This window comes from Dendropsophus ebraccatus, chromosome 10 (assembly GCF_027789765.1).
Source record: "Dendropsophus ebraccatus isolate aDenEbr1 chromosome 10, aDenEbr1.pat, whole genome shotgun sequence".
Taxonomy (NCBI): domain Eukaryota; kingdom Metazoa; phylum Chordata; class Amphibia; order Anura; family Hylidae; genus Dendropsophus; species Dendropsophus ebraccatus.
Genome location: NC_091463.1, coordinates 10,099,870 through 10,118,424, shown reverse-complemented (window position 1 = coordinate 10,118,424; position 18,555 = coordinate 10,099,870). Strand labels below are relative to the sequence as shown.

The window sequence follows — 18,555 nt, the reverse complement described above, 5'->3', positions numbered from 1 at the left end:
GGCTTGCTGTCATCTTCTGTCACCCAGCCATCCTGCTGTAACTGAATGACACCACCCCCTCCCCCTGCACATTAGCTGCACCCCCAAACACTGTATATATGCCCCCTCCCTAAGCACTATATACCCTTTCTCTACACAGACATCCCTCTTTCATACCCCCAGCTCTGTATGTTCCACCTTTCTAGCATCGTATATAGCCTCTCCATAGCTGTTGATTGAGCACTGTATATACCCTCTCACAGGAAAGGCACATGGCACCATCTAAAAGAGAACCTGGCTGTAAGAAATGTTATCCCTCCCGGTTACTTCAAGCAGTGAGCAGCTACAATGCGTGCTGCTGGAGCCACCTTAAATAGCTGCCCTAAAAACTTCCTGCCCACCTCCTTTCCTTCTGCTCGGCTCCAGCATCCTGCTGATTGTATCACCTCAGCAGTCAGGACAAGAGGATGGAGGGGGGTGTCTCGGACCCATATCTTCTGCAGTGTCATATACTGTATACACGGCAGGGGCGGTCTTGGCATTTCTGGGGCCCCAAGCGAAGTTATGTCTGCCCCCCCCTCCCCCTCAACACGCTCTCCATAACAATAGACCGCTGTGTGCTGCCCCCAGTAGTATATACCCCTTGTGCGCAGCCGCCAGTAGTATATACCCCTTGTGTGCTTCCCCCAGTAGTGTATAGACGCCTGTGTGTTCCCCTAGTTATATATAGCCCCCCCGTGTGCTCCCCCAAAAGTATATAGATCCCCTGTGTGCTGTCCCAGTTGTATATAAACCCCCTGTGTGCTGCCCCCAGTTGTATATACCCCGTGTGCTGGCCTCAGTTGCATATACCCCCTGTGTGCTCCCCCACTAGTATATAGACCCCCTGTGTGCTCTCCACTTGTATATAGCTCCCCTGTGTGCTCCCTCAGTGGTATATAGCCTCCCTCTGTGCTCCCCCACTTGGATATAGACCTCCTGTTTGCTCCCCCACTTGGATATAGATCCCTGTGTGCTCCTCCAGTAGTATATAAACCCCCTGTGTGGTTCCCCCAGTAGTATATAGACCCCCTGTGTGCTCCACCAGTATTATATAGATCCCTGTGTGCTTCCCCAGTAGTATATAGACCACTGTGTGCTCCTCCAGCAGTATATATACCCCTTGTGTGCTGCCCCCAGTTATATATAGACCCCCTGTGTGCTCCCCCAGTTATATATAGACCCCCTGTGTGCTCCCCGTTATATATAGACCCCCTGTGTGCTGCCCTGAGTAGTATATAGACCCCCTGTGTGCCCCACCAGTAGTATATAGACCCTCTGTGTGTTCCCCCAGTAGTATATAGACCCCCCTGTGTGCCCCGACAGTAGTATATAGACCTCTGTGTGCTCCTCCAGTAGTATATAGACCCTCTGTGTGCTGCCCCAGTAGTATATAGACCCGTGTACCCCCCAGTTATATATAGACCCCCTTTGTGCTGCCTCAGCAGTATATAGACCCCCTGTGTGCCCCACCAGTAGTATATAGACTCCTGTGTGTTCCCCCAGTAGTATATAGACCCCCTGTGTGCCCCACCAGTAGTATATAGACCCCTGTGTGTTCTCCCAGTAGTATATATACCCCCTGTGTGCCCCACCAGTAGTATATAGACCCCTGTGTGTTCCCCCAGTAGTATATAGACCCCCTGTGTGCCCCACCAGTAGTATATAGACACCTGTGTGCTACCCCAGTAGTATATAGACCCCCTGTGTGCTACCCCAGTAGTATATAGACCACCTGTGTGCTCCCCCAGTAGTATATAGCCCCCCTGTGTGCTCCCTCACTTGGATATAGACTTCCTGTGTGCTCCCCCAGTTGTATATAGACTCCATTCTGCTGCCCCAAGTAGTATATAGACCCCCTGTGTGCTGGCCCAAGTAGTATATAGACCCCTCTGTGAAGCCCCAGTAGTCTATAGCCCCCCTGTGTGCTCCCCCAGTTATATATAGCCCCCCTGTGTCTTCCCCGTTATATAGCCCCACTGTGTGCTCCCCCCATATATATAGACCCCCGCTGTGCGCTCCCCCAGTTACACAGTTCCTTGTGTGCTCCCCCTCCCATATAGTATATAACACAATAAAATAAAAACTTATACTCACCTGGGTCAGGGCGTCTCCTCTTCTCTTCACTCTTGTGGCCACAAGGGTTTTCCCTGCGGTCACAAGTGCTCCCCTTGTCCTAGCGCTGATGCTCCAATGATGTCACTGGAGCTCCAGCACCACAAGGACAGAGTGGCCACTAGTGACCGCAGGGAAAACACTTCCTGCGGCCACAAGAGTGAGTGACAGGAAGGGAGCCAATGGCTCACGCCCTGTCACTGCTGCTGCTGCATGTAACTGTGAGCGCTCATTACGAGTGCTAATAGTTACAGTTCAGATCACAGCAGCGAGTGGGGCAGCGGCCCTGTCTAGCGGTCTTGAACACAAGAGAAGAGCGGGGCGTGGGGGCCCCCTGGATGTTGGGGGCCCCAAGCGATTGCTTGGGGTGCTTGGTGCCAAAGACCGCTACTGTACACGGGCAGCATAGTTGTATATAAGGTGTAATAGTCTGCACACACATCTTCTGTAGTGTCATATACTGTATACAGGGGCAGTATGGTGGTATATAAGGTGCGATAGTATGCACACACATCCTCTCTAGTGTCATATACTGTATACAGGGGCAGCATAGTGGTATATAAGGTGCGATAGTCTGCACACACATCTTCTGTAGTGTCATTTACTGTATACAGGGGCAGCATAGTGGTATATAAGGTGCAATAGTCTGCACACACATCCTCTGTAGTGTCATATACTGTATATAGGGGCAGCATAGTGGTATATAAGGTGCGATAGTCTGCACACACATCTTCTGTAGTGTCATTTACTGTATACAGGGGCAGCATAGTGGTATATAAGGTGCAATAGTCTGCACACACATCCTCTGTAGTGTCATATACTGTATACAAGGGCAGAATGGTGGTGTATAAGGTGCAACAGTCTGCACACACATCATCTGTAGTGTTATATACTGTATACACGGGCAACATGGTGGTATATAAGGTGCGATAGTCTGCACACACATCCTCCGTACTGTCATATACTGTAATAATGGGCAGCATGGTGATATACAAGGTGTGATAGTCTGCACACAAATCCTCTGTAGTGTCATATACTGCATACAGGGGCATTGTAATGGTATATAAGGTGCAATAGTCTGCACACACATCCTCTGTAGTGTCATATACTGTATACATGGGCAGCATGCTGGTATTTAAGGTGGGATAATCTGCAAACACATCCTCTGTAGTGTCATATACTGTATACATGGGCAGCATGCTGGTATGTAAGGTGCAAAAGTGTGCACACACATCCTCTGTAGTGTCATATATTGTATACACGGGCAACATGGTGGGATATAAGCGGTGCGATAGTCAGCAAACACATCCTCTGTAGTGTCATATACTCTATATGGGGCAGCATGGTGGTATATAAGGTGCGATAGTCTGCACACACATCCTCTGTACTGTCATATACTGTAATAATGGGCAGCATGGTGGTATACAAGGTGCCATAGTCTGCACACACATCCTCTGTAGTGTCATATACTGTATACAGGGGCAGTATGGTGGTATATAAGGTGCGATAGTCTGCACACAAATCCTGTAGTGTCATATACTGCATACAGGGGCATTGTAGTGGTATATAAGGTGCAATAGTCTGCACACACATCCTCTGTAGTGTCATATACTCTATATGGGGCAGCATGGTGATATATAAGGTGCGATAGTCTGCACACATATCCTCTGAAGTGTCATATACTTTATAAATTCACAGTTTCTATGGAAAATGAAAGGAGCATCTGGTTGCTAGGGGCAACTGAGCCAGTGTGATAAACAACCCCCATAGTGTATGGTATTGGCTGTAGTGTATGACATCACAGACTATGACATCACTGACTGACACACAGTGGTAACCCCAGCAACCTAGAACTTTCCTCAGTCTTGTGCTTGGAGTGGAGCAGTAAGTATCCATCTCCCCATCTCCTGCTCTCCCTCCTTATCTGCCATCTTCCACCTCCTGTATATACGGCCGTGTTCACACAGAGGATTTCCCTCTCCTGGTTGTGGTAGATAAAAGCCTGATGGAAATGCTGTGTGTGAACACGGCCTATGTATGTTTCCTCTCTCCATCATGATGTATAATCCGCCATATCTGAGACCCTTAGGAGAATATTACTACTAACCACTGGAATAAAATGGTTTCCTCTCCTTTATTTGCAGGATTTTGCTGAGGCAGAAAGCACATGGCGGCCATGGAGAGCAGCAGCGCTGTAAGTGACAGATTGGGGGGTTCTAGTCTATATAGAATGGTGGGGAATGCATTGTACTATAGAGAAGACCCCGCACTCACCGCACATGTCCTGCTATAGTTTCAGGTGATCACATTGTGGATTGAGAAGGAAGAAGACCCCCTGCGTCCTGAGGTAAGGCCTTGTCCACACTCACTATATACCAGGCCTGTCACACTCACTATATACCAGCCTGTCACACTCACTATATACCAGCCTGTCACACTCACTATATACCAGGCCTGTCACACTCACTATATACCAGCCTGTCACACTCACTATATACCAGCCTGTCACACTCTCACTAGATACCAGGCACATTACACCCAATATATATCAGGCCTGCCACCTCACTATATACTAGGCCTGTTAAGGGGGGCTGACTACTATATGGGGCACTATAGAGGGGGCTTAGTACTATATAGGACCCTATAGAGGGCTGAGTACTATAAGGGGCACTTATGGGGGAGGGCTAAGTACTATATGAGTCACTATTAAGGGGGGCTGAGTACTAGATGGAGCACTATCAAGGTGGGCATGGTACTATATAGAGCACTATAGAGGGGGTCTGAGTATTATATGGGGCACTTTAGAGGGGGGGCTGAGTACTACATGGGGAACTATAAAGGAGGGCTGAGTACTATAGGGAGCACTATTGAGGAGGGCTGAGTACTTTATGGGGTACTATTGGGGTAGGGCTGAGTACTATTTGGGGCACTATAAAGGGGGATTAAGTGCTATATGGGGCACTATAAAGGGGTATTGAGTACTATATGGGGCACTATAAAGGGGGGCTGAGTACTATATTGGGCACTATTGGGGTAGGGCTGAGTACTATATAGGGCACTATAGAGGGGGATTGAGTACTATATGGGGCACTGTAAATGGGAATTGAGTACTATATGGGTCACTATAAAGGGGGAGTGAGTACTATATGGGGCACTATAAAGGGGGGCTGAGTACTATATGGGGCACTATTGAGGAGGGCTGAGTACTATATTGGGCACTATTGGGGTAGGGCTGAGTACTATATAGGGCACTATAGAGGGGGATTGAGTACTATATGGGGCACTATAAAGGGGGGCTGAGTACTATATGAGTCACTATAAAGGAGGGCTGAGTACTATATGAGGCACTATTGAAGTTGACACACTATCGGCTACAACTTTAGCTTCTCCTTTCTTTATTCACAGAACTGGAGATTTGTAGTAATTAGTGATGAGCAAGTACTAAAATGCTTGGGTGCTCGTTACTCGAAACGAATATCTCCCGATACTCGAGTGCTCATTTCGAGTAACGAACCCCATTGAAGTCAATGGGAGACTCAAGCATTTTTGCAGGGGACCCAAGTTCGGTAGAGGGAAGGTCGTGTGAAAACCTGTCAACCTCAGAAATTGATTGAAACACAACGGAAATGGACAGGAAACAGCAGGGGCAGCATGTATGCATGCCTCTGAGGCTGACTAATGTCACCATTATGCCTAATTCTGTGCAACAGCCTGATTAAAACAGAGGTAGACATATGGACCACCCAAAAACTCAGCCTGACACAGCATGGCAGTGAGAACACAGGGAACCATTAAAACAGAGGTAGCTTATCATGAAACAACCAAAAATTCAGCCTGACACAGCATGGCGGTGAGAACAGAGCGAACAAGGTAGAAGCGGTAGCCAGTTAGCCTCCCCAAAATTATACCAGACCTAGCATGGCAGTGAGCACACAGAGAACCATTAAAAGTGAGTGAGGAAGCAAGTGAGCCCACCCAAAAATTAAAGTGAGCCCAGGGGATGGGATATTTAGTGTGTGTGTGTGTGTGTGTGTATATCAGCTACTTCTAGCTTAGGGTTTTTAAAAGGAGGTCTTCACAATCACAGGATGGTTGGACACAGCATTGCCTCCAGTTGTATGGGTTCAGCTCCAGTGTTCTCAGAGGCTAAAGTTGCAGAGGAACTTGCCCGTTTAAAGTTGAATAAGGTGATGGGTCCAAATGGTGTCCATCTCAGCGTTCTTAAAGAACTCGGATCTGTGATTGTTGTCCCCTGATAGATCTGTATAACCAATCCCTGCTAACAGGAGATGTTCCTGATGATTGGAGAACGGCCAATGTTATACCAATCCACAAGAAGGGGAGTAGAGAAGAGCCCAGTAACTACAGGCCAGTTAGCTTAACATCTGTAGTAGTATAAATGATGGAAACTCTTGTAAAAAAAAAAAGAAGATATAGACGTAGATAGTGACATAGGAGACGGCTTGGTAGGTAAGGATAGTGACATTGCAGAAGGTTTGGTAGGTAAGGACAGTGACAAAGGAGAAAGTTTGGTAGGTAAGGACAGTGACATAGGAGAAGGTTTGGTAGGTAAGGATAGTGACATAGGAGAAAGTTTGGTAGGTAAGGACAGTGACATAGGAGAAGGTTTGGTAGGTAAGGACAGTGACATAGGAGAAGGTTTGGTAGGTACATGGGTTCTGGGACCCTAAACAATGGAAATTGAAGTTCAAAGTTTCCAGATGTAAAATAATGCACTTGAGGAGGAATAATCCTTTATCTGAGTATCATATTGGCAGTTCTGTTTGGCAAAGACTTCTGAAGAGAAGGATTTAGGGGTAGGCTGGGCTGTATAGCTAGAGGTATACCCAGTAGGAAGAGGGAGATTACACAGACACACGCTGTATATATTACCTACACAGACACACACTGTATATGTGGTGCACCACCAGTGTGGTGGACAACCAGTCACTTGCTAAATGGTGAAGTGTGACTCTATTACAGTAGTGGTTGGTCGGGGAATAGCTCAGCAAGGTGTTGTGATGTTGTGACGCCAGTGCAGGTTGGGCACACAGGTATGGAGGCACACCTTTTATTTTAGTGAGGCTGGCTATACCCTTTACCCTGTGGTTAGTAACCTTTCAAGCTGTTTGGGGGTCCTTTGGGTGCATATCACGGTGGTCTGGAGTGGAGTTGTGACCCACCTGGACTATTGGTACCGCCATTCACAGAAAGAGGAGATGACCCAAGGAAGATACAATGGCTGTGTAGGTGCTTAGAGAATAATCACTGAGTCCAGGTAAAATAAATAACTTCTTCTTTACTGCAGGAAGGCTTAATAAAATTATATACAATAGACTTCTGACTTGATAAAATACTTTAGACTTTAAAGACAGGATCTGTGCTGAGAGCTTGAAAAGAAGTACAGCCTTGTTGACTGAGTTGCGTGCTAAGAGGTAGAAGAGGTTCAGAGGAGTAGAGAGGAGGATGTCGAGAGAGTCCCAATATAGTACTGTGCTCTTCCGGAACTTTAGAAGTAGAATAAGTAGAATACTTGAGAGTAGAGAGAATACTTGTGCCCATGTTTTGATTCTTTGGTCTTTGCACCACCTATTGCCCCCCAGTGTCGGGTGACCCGTCCTAGAGGATGACACAAGCCCCAGACCTTGTTACCTGGGATGAGCAGAGTGGTCAGAATTTTCTGGTTACACCCGAGATAGAGTACGAGATATAGTATGTAGGTTTCTAGCAACTTTGCTCTCTCCAAATCAGTTCCTATTTCTTCAGGATACTGTCCTGCACCTTTAGACTTGCTCACGGCATGGGCTGGGATGATCCCTGACTTGCCCTCTCTAAGAGTGTTTAGCAATGCATAGTGCGTGGAAGTACTTCTTTCAAGAAAAGAGTGTCCTTGTTTCCCATGTGCATCTGTCCACTACCACACCTCAGACTACACTCGACCTGTCCTCTAATATGGGACCTGGCATAAGCCAGGGCCCAACTTGACTGCTGTAGGGACCATTCTGGCTTGCGTCCTTCCTCTACAGAAACCAGAGTAAGACTCACTAAAGGTGTCGCTACATTTCTTCTCCCCATGTGACAACTTCCTAGAGCATATGTAACATGTGCTGTGAGTGGGTGAGAAGAAAGTGCAAGGGAAAGAGAAGGATAGAGATAGGTAGATAAGAGAAAGAGCTCTCATTGGTGCACAAATCACAGAAACAATAACCCTTTGGTCACCTACAGCTGTGCAATACTTTGACATACGATATACATACTAGCGATATCTAGTGGTAAAACTTAGGTACTACTTCATTACCAATACTACTTTGAAGTACAGACTTTTGCGAGGGGTGTAAAGACAAGCAAAACCCGTGGCAGGACACCACATATATACTACTTATACAGACACACACTGTATATCCTGTTGAGAGAACCACACGTTGTATATATTGCTTACACAGACACACACTGTATATACTGCTTACACAGACACACACTGTATATACTGCTTACACAAACTTACAGAGACACGCACACCTTCATTAAGCCCTCCTCTCTTGTGGGCGGGGCTTTCCTCTTCATTCCTGTGGGCAGGGCTTCCTACTGCAGCCTGTGGGGGAAGCTTAGTCCTGCAACCTGTGGGCAGGGCTTCCTCCTGTAGCCTGTGGGCAGAGCTTCCTCCTCCAGCCTGTGGGCGTGGCTTCCTCCTGCAGCCTATGGGCAGAGCTTCCTCCTGCAGCCTATGGGCGGGGCTTATTCCTGCAGCTTATGGGCAGGGCTTCCTCCTGCAGCCTCTTCTGATCCTGTTTCCTCTGTGTGTTGGCAGGAACAGTTGCATTGAAAATAATTCCTGCACTGATTAGAGCTGGATCAGAGGCAGGTGGTGCTCTGTCCTATTGGGAGGACACAGCGTCCTGCACAGCTGTCACACCTCTAAGGCCGGCCCTGGTGACAGCAGGTTTAATATATGGGCTTGCTGTCATCTTCTGTCACCCAGCCATCCTGCTGTAACTGAATGACACCACCCCCTCCCCCTGCACATTAGCTGCACCCCCAAACACTGTATATATGCCCCCTCCCTAAGCACTATATACCCTTTCTCTACACAGACATCCCTCTTTCACACCCCCAGCTCTGTATGTTCCACCTTTCTAGCATCGTATATAGCCTCTCCATAGCTGTTGATTGAGCACTGTATATACCCTCTCACAGGAAAGGCACATGGCACCATCTAAAAGAGAACCTGGCTGTAAGAAATGTTATCCCTCCCGGTTACTTCAAGCAGTGAGCAGCTACAATGCGTGCTGCTGGAGCCACCTTAAATAGCTGCCCTAAAAACTTCCTGCCCACCTCCTTTCCTTCTGCTCGGCTCCAGCATCCTGCTGATTGTATCACCTCAGCAGTCAGGACAAGAGGATGGAGGGGGGTGTCTCGGACCCATATCTTCTGCAGTGTCATATACTGTATACACGGCAGGGGCGGTCTTGGCATTTCTGGGGCCCCAAGCGAAGTTATGTCTGGCCCCCCCCCCCCCTCAACACGCTCTCCATAACAATAGACCGCTGTGTGCTGCCCCCAGTAGTATATACCCCTTGTGCGCAGCCGCCAGTAGTATATACCCCTTGTGTGCTTCCCCCAGTAGTGTATAGACGCCTGTGTGTTCCCCTAGTTATATATAGCCCCCCCGTGTGCTCCCCCAAAAGTATATAGATCCCCTGTGTGCTGTCCCAGTTGTATATAAACCCCCTGTGTGCTGCCCCCAGTTGTATATATCCCGTGTGCTGGCCTCAGTTGCATATACCCCCTGTGTGCTCCCCCACTAGTATATAGACCCCCTGTGTGCTCTCCACTTGTATATAGGTCCCCTGTGTGCTCCCTCAGTGGTATATAGCCTCCCTCTGTGCTCCCCCACTTGGATATAGACCTCCTGTTTGCTCCCCCACTTGGATATAGATCCCTGTGTGCTCCTCCAGTAGTATATAAACCCCCTGTGTGGTTCCCCCAGTAGTATATAGACCCCCTGTGTGCTCCACCAGTATTATATAGATCCCTGTGTGCTTCCCCAGTAGTATATAGACCACTGTGTGCTCCTCCAGCAGTATATATACCCCTTGTGTGCTGCCCCCAGTTATATATAGACCCCCTGTGTGCTCCCCCAGTTATATATAGACCCCCTGTGTGCTCCCCGTTATATATAGACCCCCTGTGTGCTGCCCTGAGTAGTATATAGACCCCCTGTGTGCCCCATCAGCAGTATATAGACCCTCTGTGTGTTCCCCCAGTAGTTTATAGACCCCCCTGTGTGCCCCGACAGTAGTATATAGACCTCTGTGTGCTCCTCCAGTAGTATATAGACCCCCTGTGTGCTGCCCCAGTAGTATATAGACCCGTGTACCCCCCAGTTATATATAGACCCCCTTTGTGCTGCCTCAGCAGTATATAGACCCCCTGTGTGCCCCACCAGTAGTATATAGACTCCTGTGTGTTCCCCCAGTAGTATATAGACCCCCTGTGTGCCCCACCAGTAGTATATAGACCCCTGTGTGTTCTCCCAGTAGTATATAGACCCCCTGTGTGCCCCACCAGTAGTATATAGACCCCTGTGTGTTCCCCCAGTAGTATATAGACCCCCTGTGTGCCCCACCAGTAGTATATAGACACCTGTGTGCTACCCCAGTAGTATATAGACCCCCTGTGTGCTACCCCAGTAGTATATAGACCACCTGTGTGCTCCCCCAGTAGTATATAGCCCCCGTGTGCTCCCTCACTTGGATATAGACTTCCTGTGTGCTCCCCCAGTTGTATATAGACTCCATTCTGCTGCCCCAAGTAGTATATAGACCCCCTGTGTGCTGGCCCAAGTAGTATATAGACCCCTCTGTGAAGCCCCAGTAGTCTATAGCCCCCCTGTGTGCTCCCCCAGTTATATATAGCCCCCCTGTGTCTTCCCCGTTATATAGCCCCACTGTGTGCTCCCCCCATATATATAGACCCCCGCTGTGCGCTCCCCCAGTTACACAGTTCCTTGTGTGCTCCCCCTCCCATATAGTATATAACACAATAAAATAAAAACTTATACTCACCTGGGTCAGGGCGTCTCCTCTTCTCTTCACTCTTGTGGCCACAAGGGTTTTACCTGCGATCACAAGTGCTCCCCTTGTCCTAGCGCTGATGCTCCAATGATGTCACTGGAGCTCCAGCACCACAAGGACAGAGTGGCCACTAGTGACCGCAGGGAAAACACTTCCTGCGGCCACAAGAGTGAGTGACAGGAAGGGAGCCAATGGCTCACGCCCTGTCACTGCTGCTGCTGCATGTAACTGTGAGCGCTCATTACGAGTGCTAATAGTTACAGTTCAGATCACAGCAGCGAGTGGGGCAGCGGCCCTGTCTAGCGGTCTTGAACACAAGAGAAGAGCGGGGCGTGGGGGCCCCCTGGATGTTGGGGGCCCCAAGCGATTGCTTGGGGTGCTTGGTGCCAAAGACCGCTACTGTACACGGGCAGCATAGTTGTATATAAGGTGTAATAGTCTGCACACACATCTTCTGTAGTGTCATATACTGTATACTGGGGCAGTATGGTGGTATATAAGGTGCGATAGTATGCACACACATCCTCTCTAGTGTCATATACTGTATACAGGGGCAGCATAGTGGTATATAAGCTGCGATAGTCTGCACACACATCTTCTGTAGTGTCATTTACTGTATACAGGGGCAGCATAGTGGTATATAAGGTGCAATAGTCTGCACACACATCCTCTGTAGTGTCATATACTGTATATAGGGGCAGCATAGTGGTATATAAGGTGCGATAGTCTGCACACACATCTTCTGTAGTGTCATTTACTGTATACAGGGGCAGCATAGTGGTATATAAGGTGCAATAGTCTGCACACACATCCTCTGTAGTGTCATATACTGTATACAAGGGCAGAATGGTGGTGTATAAGGTGCAACAGTCTGCACACACATCATCTGTAGTGTCATATACTGTATACACGGGCAACATGGTGGTATATAAGGTGCGATAGTCTGCACACACATCCTCCGTACTGTCATATACTGTAATAATGGGCAGCATGGTGATATACAAGGTGTGATAGTCTGCACACAAATCCTCTGTAGTGTCATATACTGCATACAGGGGCATTGTAATGGTATATAAGGTGCAATAGTCTGCACACACATCCTCTGTAGTGTCATATACTGTATACATGGGCAGCATGCTGGTATTTAAGGTGGGATAATCTGCAAACACATCCTCTGTAGTGTCATATACTGTATACATGGGCAGCATGCTGGTATGTAAGGTGCAAAAGTGTGCACACACATCCTCTGTAGTGTCATATATTGTATACACGGGCAACATGGTGGGATATAAGCGGTGCGATAGTCAGCAAACACATCCTCTGTAGTGTCATATACTCTATATGGGGCAGCATGGTGGTATATAAGGTGCGATAGTCTGCACACACATCCTCTGTACTGTCATATACTGTAATAATGGGCAGCATGGTGGTATACAAGGTGCCATAGTCTGCACACACATCCTCTGTAGTGTCATATACTGTATACAGGGGCAGTATGGTGGTATATAAGGTGCGATAGTCTGCACACAAATCCTGTAGTGTCATATACTGCATACAGGGGCATTGTAGTGGTATATAAGGTGCAATAGTCTGCACACACATCCTCTGTAGTGTCATATACTCTATATGGGGCAGCATGGTGATATATAAGGTGCGATAGTCTGCACACATATCCTCTGTAGTGTCATATACTTTATAAATTCACAGTTTCTATGGAAAATGAAAGGAGCATCTGGTTGCTAGGGGCAACTGAGCCAGTGTGATAAACAACCCCCATAGTGTATGGTATTGGCTGTAGTGTATGACATCACAGACTATGACATCACTGACTGACACACAGTGGTAACCCCAGCAACCTAGAACTTTCCTCAGTCTTGTGCTTGGAGTGGAGCAGTAAGTATCCGTCTCCCCATCTCCTGCTCTCCCTCCTTATCTGCCATCTTCTACCTCCTGTATATACGGCCGTGTTCACACAGAGGATTTCCCTCTCCTGGTTGTGGTAGATAAAAGCCTGATGGAAATGCTGTGTGTGAACACGGCCTATGTATGTTTCCTCTCCCCATCCTGATATATAATCCGCCATATCTGAGACCCTTAGGAGAATATTACTACTAACCACTGGAATAAAATGGTTTCCTCTCCTTTATTTGCAGGATTTTGCTGAGGCAGAAAGCACATGGCGGCCATGGAGAGCAGCAGCGCTGTAAGTGACAGATTGGGGGGTTCTAGTCTATATAGAATGGTGGGGAATGCATTGTACTATAGAGAAGACCCCGCACTCACCGCACATGTCCTGCTATAGTTTCAGGTGATCACATTGTGGATTGAGAAGGAAGAAGACCCCCTGCGTCCTGAGGTAAGGCCTTGTCCACACTCACTATATACCAGGCCTGTCACACTCACTATATACCAGCCTGTCACACTCACTATATACCAGCCTGTCACACTCACTATATACCAGCCTGTCACACTCACTATATACCAGGCCTGTCACACTCACTATATACCAGCCTGTCACACTCACTATATACCAGCCTGTCACACTCTCACTAGATACCAGGCACATTACACCCAATATATATCAGGCCTGCCACCTCACTATATACTAGGCCTGTTAAGGGGGGCTGACTACTATATGGGGCACTATAGAGGGGGCTTAGTACTATATAGGACCCTATAGAGGGCTGAGTACTATATGGGGCACTTATGGGGGAGGGCTAAGTACTATATGAGTCACTATTAAGGGGGGCTGAGTACTAGATGGAGCACTATCAAGGTGGGCACGGTACTATATAGAGCACTATAGAGGGGGTCTGAGTATTATATGGGGCACTTTAGAGGGGGGGCTGAGTACTACATGGGGAACTATAAAGGAGGGCTGAGTACTATAGGGAGCACTATTGAGGAGGGCTGAGTACTTTATGGGGTACTATTGGGGTAGGGCTGAGTACTATTTGGGGCACTATAAAGGGGGATTAAGTGCTATATGGGGCACTATAAAGGGGTATTGAGTACTATATGGGGCACTATAAAGGGGGGCTGAGTACTATATTGGGCACTATTGGGGTAGGGCTGAGTACTATATAGGGCACTATAGAGGGGGATTGAGTACTATATGGGGCACTGTAAATGGGAATTGAGTACTATATGGGTCACTATAAAGGGGGAGTGAGTACTATATGGGGCACTATAAAGGGGGGCTGAGTACTATATGGGGCACTATTGAGGAGGGCTGAGTACTATATTGGGCACTATTGGGGTAGGGCTGAGTACTATATAGGGCACTATAGAGGGGGATTGAGTACTATATGGGGCACTATAAAGGGGGGCTGAGTACTATATGAGTCACTATAAAGGAGGGCTGAGTACTATATGAGGCACTATTGAAGTTGACACACTATCGGCTACAACTTTAGCTTCTCCTTTCTTTATTCACAGAACTGGAGATTTGTAGTAATTAGTGATGAGCGAGTACTAAAATGCTTGGGTGCTCGTTACTCGAAACGAATATCTCCCGATACTCGAGTGCTCATTTCGAGTAACGAACCCCATTGAAGTCAATGGGAGACTCAAGCATTTTTGCAGGGGACCCAAGTTCGGTAGAGGGAAGGTCGTGTGAAAACCTGTCAACCTCAGAAATTGATTGAAACACAACGGAAATGGACAGGAAACAGCAGGGGCAGCATGTATGCATGCCTCTGAGGCTGACTAATGTCACCATTACACCTAATTCTGTGCAACAGCCTGATTAAAACAGAGGTAGACATATGGACCACCCAAAAACTCAGCCTGACACAGCATGGCAGTGAGAACACAGGGAACCATTAAAACAGAGGTAGCTTATCATGAAACAACCAAAAATTCAGCCTGACACAGCATGGCGGTGAGAACAGAGCGAACAAGGTAGAAGCGGTAGCCAGTTAGCCTCCCCAAAATTATACCAGACCTAGCATGGCAGTGAGCACACAGAGAACCATTAAAAGTGAGTGAGGAAGCAAGTGAGCCCACCCAAAAATTAAAGTGAGCCCAGGGGATGGGATATTTAGTGGACACGAACCCCGGTGCTGACAGCTAACTGGCTAGGCCAGCTGTCAGTCACCACTCACCATCAAGGGTACACTTGATGCCCCTTGACCGGGGGTGGTGAGGCCCCGGCCACGGCTAGACCAAAAAAATAAAATAAAACAGCTGGCTGGTTGACGGGGGCGCGATCAGCGGGCCCCCGGCAACCAGTCCCGCTCCTCCGCAGACGTAGTGTGACGTCAGGCAGTGAGGACAGTCTTCTTAAGAGGCCCTGGAATTTGAGAACACGGGGAACCATTAAAACAGAGGTAGCATATAATGAACCAGCCAAAAATTCAGCCTGACACAGCATGGCGACAAGGGCTGTGGCTTATTGTGGGTGTGGCCTATCATGGGTGTGGTTTACGCAGTGTGGCTTGTCACCAGTGTTTTGGTGTTTTTCCCCCAGAATTTTCCTATTAGAACTTTACAGTCAGAAAAATACAAAAGGATGAGGGGTGTAGTAGTAGTAAAGGAATAGATGAGGGGTGTAGTAGTAGTAGTACAGGGGCATGGGGGCAGGGGTGTAGCTAGGAGTCATGGCGCCCCATAGCAAACAACTGTGTGGGGCCCCATGAAACCTTTAAAACTGACTGGAGCAGACTGGGGGTCACTGAAACAGACTGGGGGTAGTTGGGGCAGACTGGGGGTGACTGGAGCAAAATGGGGTGACTGGGAGAGACTGGTGGTGGCTGGGGGAGATGGAAACAGACTGGGGGGTGGCTGGGGGCAATGGGAGCAGACTGGGGGTGACTGGGGCAGACTGGAGCTTTATCTCCTTTAGTATAATCCCCCTCATGTGGGCCCCTCATTATACCACCAGTATAATACAGTGAGGTCTGACTGGTATATAATCCCCTCAGTATACACCAGTATAATACAGTGAGGTATGACTGGTATATACTGGTATATAATCCCCTCATGTGGCTCCTCAGTATACACCAGTATAATACAGTGAGGTGTGACTGGTATATAATCCCCCTCATGTGGGCCCCTCAGTATACACCAGTATAATACAGTGAGGTGTGACTGGTATATACTGGTATATAATCCCCCTCATGTGGACTTCTCAGTATACCACCAGTATAATACAGTATGGTGTGACTGGTATATACTAGTATATAATCCCCCATGTGGCTCCTTAGTATACACCAGTTTAATACAGTGTGGTGTGACTGGTATATACTGGTATATAATCCCCCATGTGGCTCCTCAGTATACACCAGTATAATACAGTGAGGTGTGACTGGTATATAATCCCCCATGTGGCCCCTCAGTATACACCAGTATAATACAGTGTGGTGTGACTGGTATATACTGGTATATAATCCCCCATGTGGCTCCTTAGTATACACCAGTATAATACAGTGTGGTGTGACTGGTATATACTGGTATATAATCCCCTCAGTATACCACCAGTATAATACAGTGAGGTGTGACTGGTATATAATCCCCCATGTGGCTCCTCAGTATACACCAGTATAATACAGTGAGGTGTGACTGGTATATACTGGTATATAATCCCCTCAGTATACCACCAGTATAATACAGTGAGGTGTGACTGGTATATACTGGTATATAATCCCCCATGTGGCCCCTCAGTATACACCAGTATAATACAGTGAGGTGTGACTGGTATATACTGGTATATAATCCCCCATGTGGCTCCTCAGTATACCACCAGTATAATACAGTGAGGTGTGACTGGTATATAATCCCCCATGTGGCTCCTCAGTATACACCAGTATAATACAGTGTGGTGTGACTGGTATATACTGGTATATAATCCCCTCAGTATACACCAGTATAATACAGTGAGGTGTGACTGGTATATACTGGTATATAATCCCCCATGTGGCCCCTCAGTATACACCAGTATAATACAGTGAGGTGTGACTGGTATATACTGGTATATAATCCCCCATGTGGCTCCTCAGTATACCACCAGTATAATACAGTGAGGTCTGACTGGTATATAATCCCCCATGTGGCCCCTCAGTATACCACCAGTATAATACAGTGAGGTGTGACTGGTATATACTGGTATATAATCCCCTCAGTATACACCAGTATAATACAGTGAGGTGTGACTGGTATATACTGGTATATAATCCCCTCAGTATACACCAGTATAATACAGTGTGGTGTGACTGGTATATACTGGTATATAATCCCCCATGTGGCTCCTCAGTATACCACCAGTATAATACAGTGAGGTGTGACTGGTATATACTGGTATATAATCCCCCATGTGGCCCCTCAGTATACACCAGTATAATACAGTGTGGTGTGACTGGTATATACTGGTATATAATCCCCCATGTGGCTCCTCAGTATACACCAGTATAATACAGTGAGGTGTGACTGGTATATACTGGTATATAATCCCCCATGTGGCTCCTCAGTATACACCAGTATAATACAGTGAGGTGTGAGGCTGCTGGTATACTGAGGAGCCCACATGAGGGGATGATGCTGCAGGAGGTATATAGCTATATACATTGGTGTGAGAGGTTGGTAATCAGAGCTGTGTATACAGTATATACCAGTCACAGCTCTGATTCTCCTGGCCTCTCACACCAATGTATATAGCTTTTCCCCTCATGTGGGCTCCTCACCATTACCTGGCTCCCTGCAGCACACGGCCATCTTCATCCTTCAGGCTCTTCTGGGGCAGGAGTGGTGTCCCTGCCCGGCCCTGTAGCTGGGAGGAGAGAGCGGCCTCTAGTGGCTGGAGGCAGAATATGCAGACTCCAGCCAATACTGACAGCTTTACTTTACTTATTACTTATTTGCATAATGCATTGGGGGCCCTTACGGGGTGGGCTGTGACATCACAGGGGCGGGGCTTGCCGGGACATACCCGGAACATTAATTTGCTGGGACTGCCCTGTCAAATCTGGGACAATCCCAGCAAAACTGGGACTGTTGGCAACTATGTGTAATGGTACTCCAGAATGGCCGCTCTTTTACAACTTCTGAACATAGCCTAAGGGTACCTTCACACTACGGAATCCGGGCGGAAAACACGGAATACAGTCTATGGCAATGGACGGAGATGCGCGTAGTGGCGAGCGACGGGTTATCCACCTGAATTCTGTGGTGTGAACACACCCTAAAGCTGAGATCTTTCTAGAATTTTCTCCCCTTCTCTGCTTAACCCTTTGTTCTCCTATTCCAGCCGGCAGATTATGACATCACATGTAAGTACTGAGATTCTCTGACACATTTGTCTCCATTATATTATGATAGATTTGAGCTGAGAAGGATGTGTATGGGGGTCTGT

At 47.6% G+C, this 18,555-nt stretch overlaps 1 long non-coding RNA gene across 1 annotated transcript in view; it reads right to left on the bottom strand.

The window, feature by feature from the left end:
* LOC138802515 (uncharacterized) overlaps positions 1-17,976 on the bottom strand; it is a 32,702-nt gene extending 14,726 nt beyond the window's left edge. Inside the window, exon 1 of the long non-coding RNA XR_011364773.1 lies at positions 17,894-17,976. This is a non-coding gene — a long non-coding RNA (uncharacterized lncRNA). The remainder of the gene's footprint in view (positions 1-17,893) is intronic.
* Between the last annotated feature and the right edge of the window lie 579 nt (positions 17,977-18,555).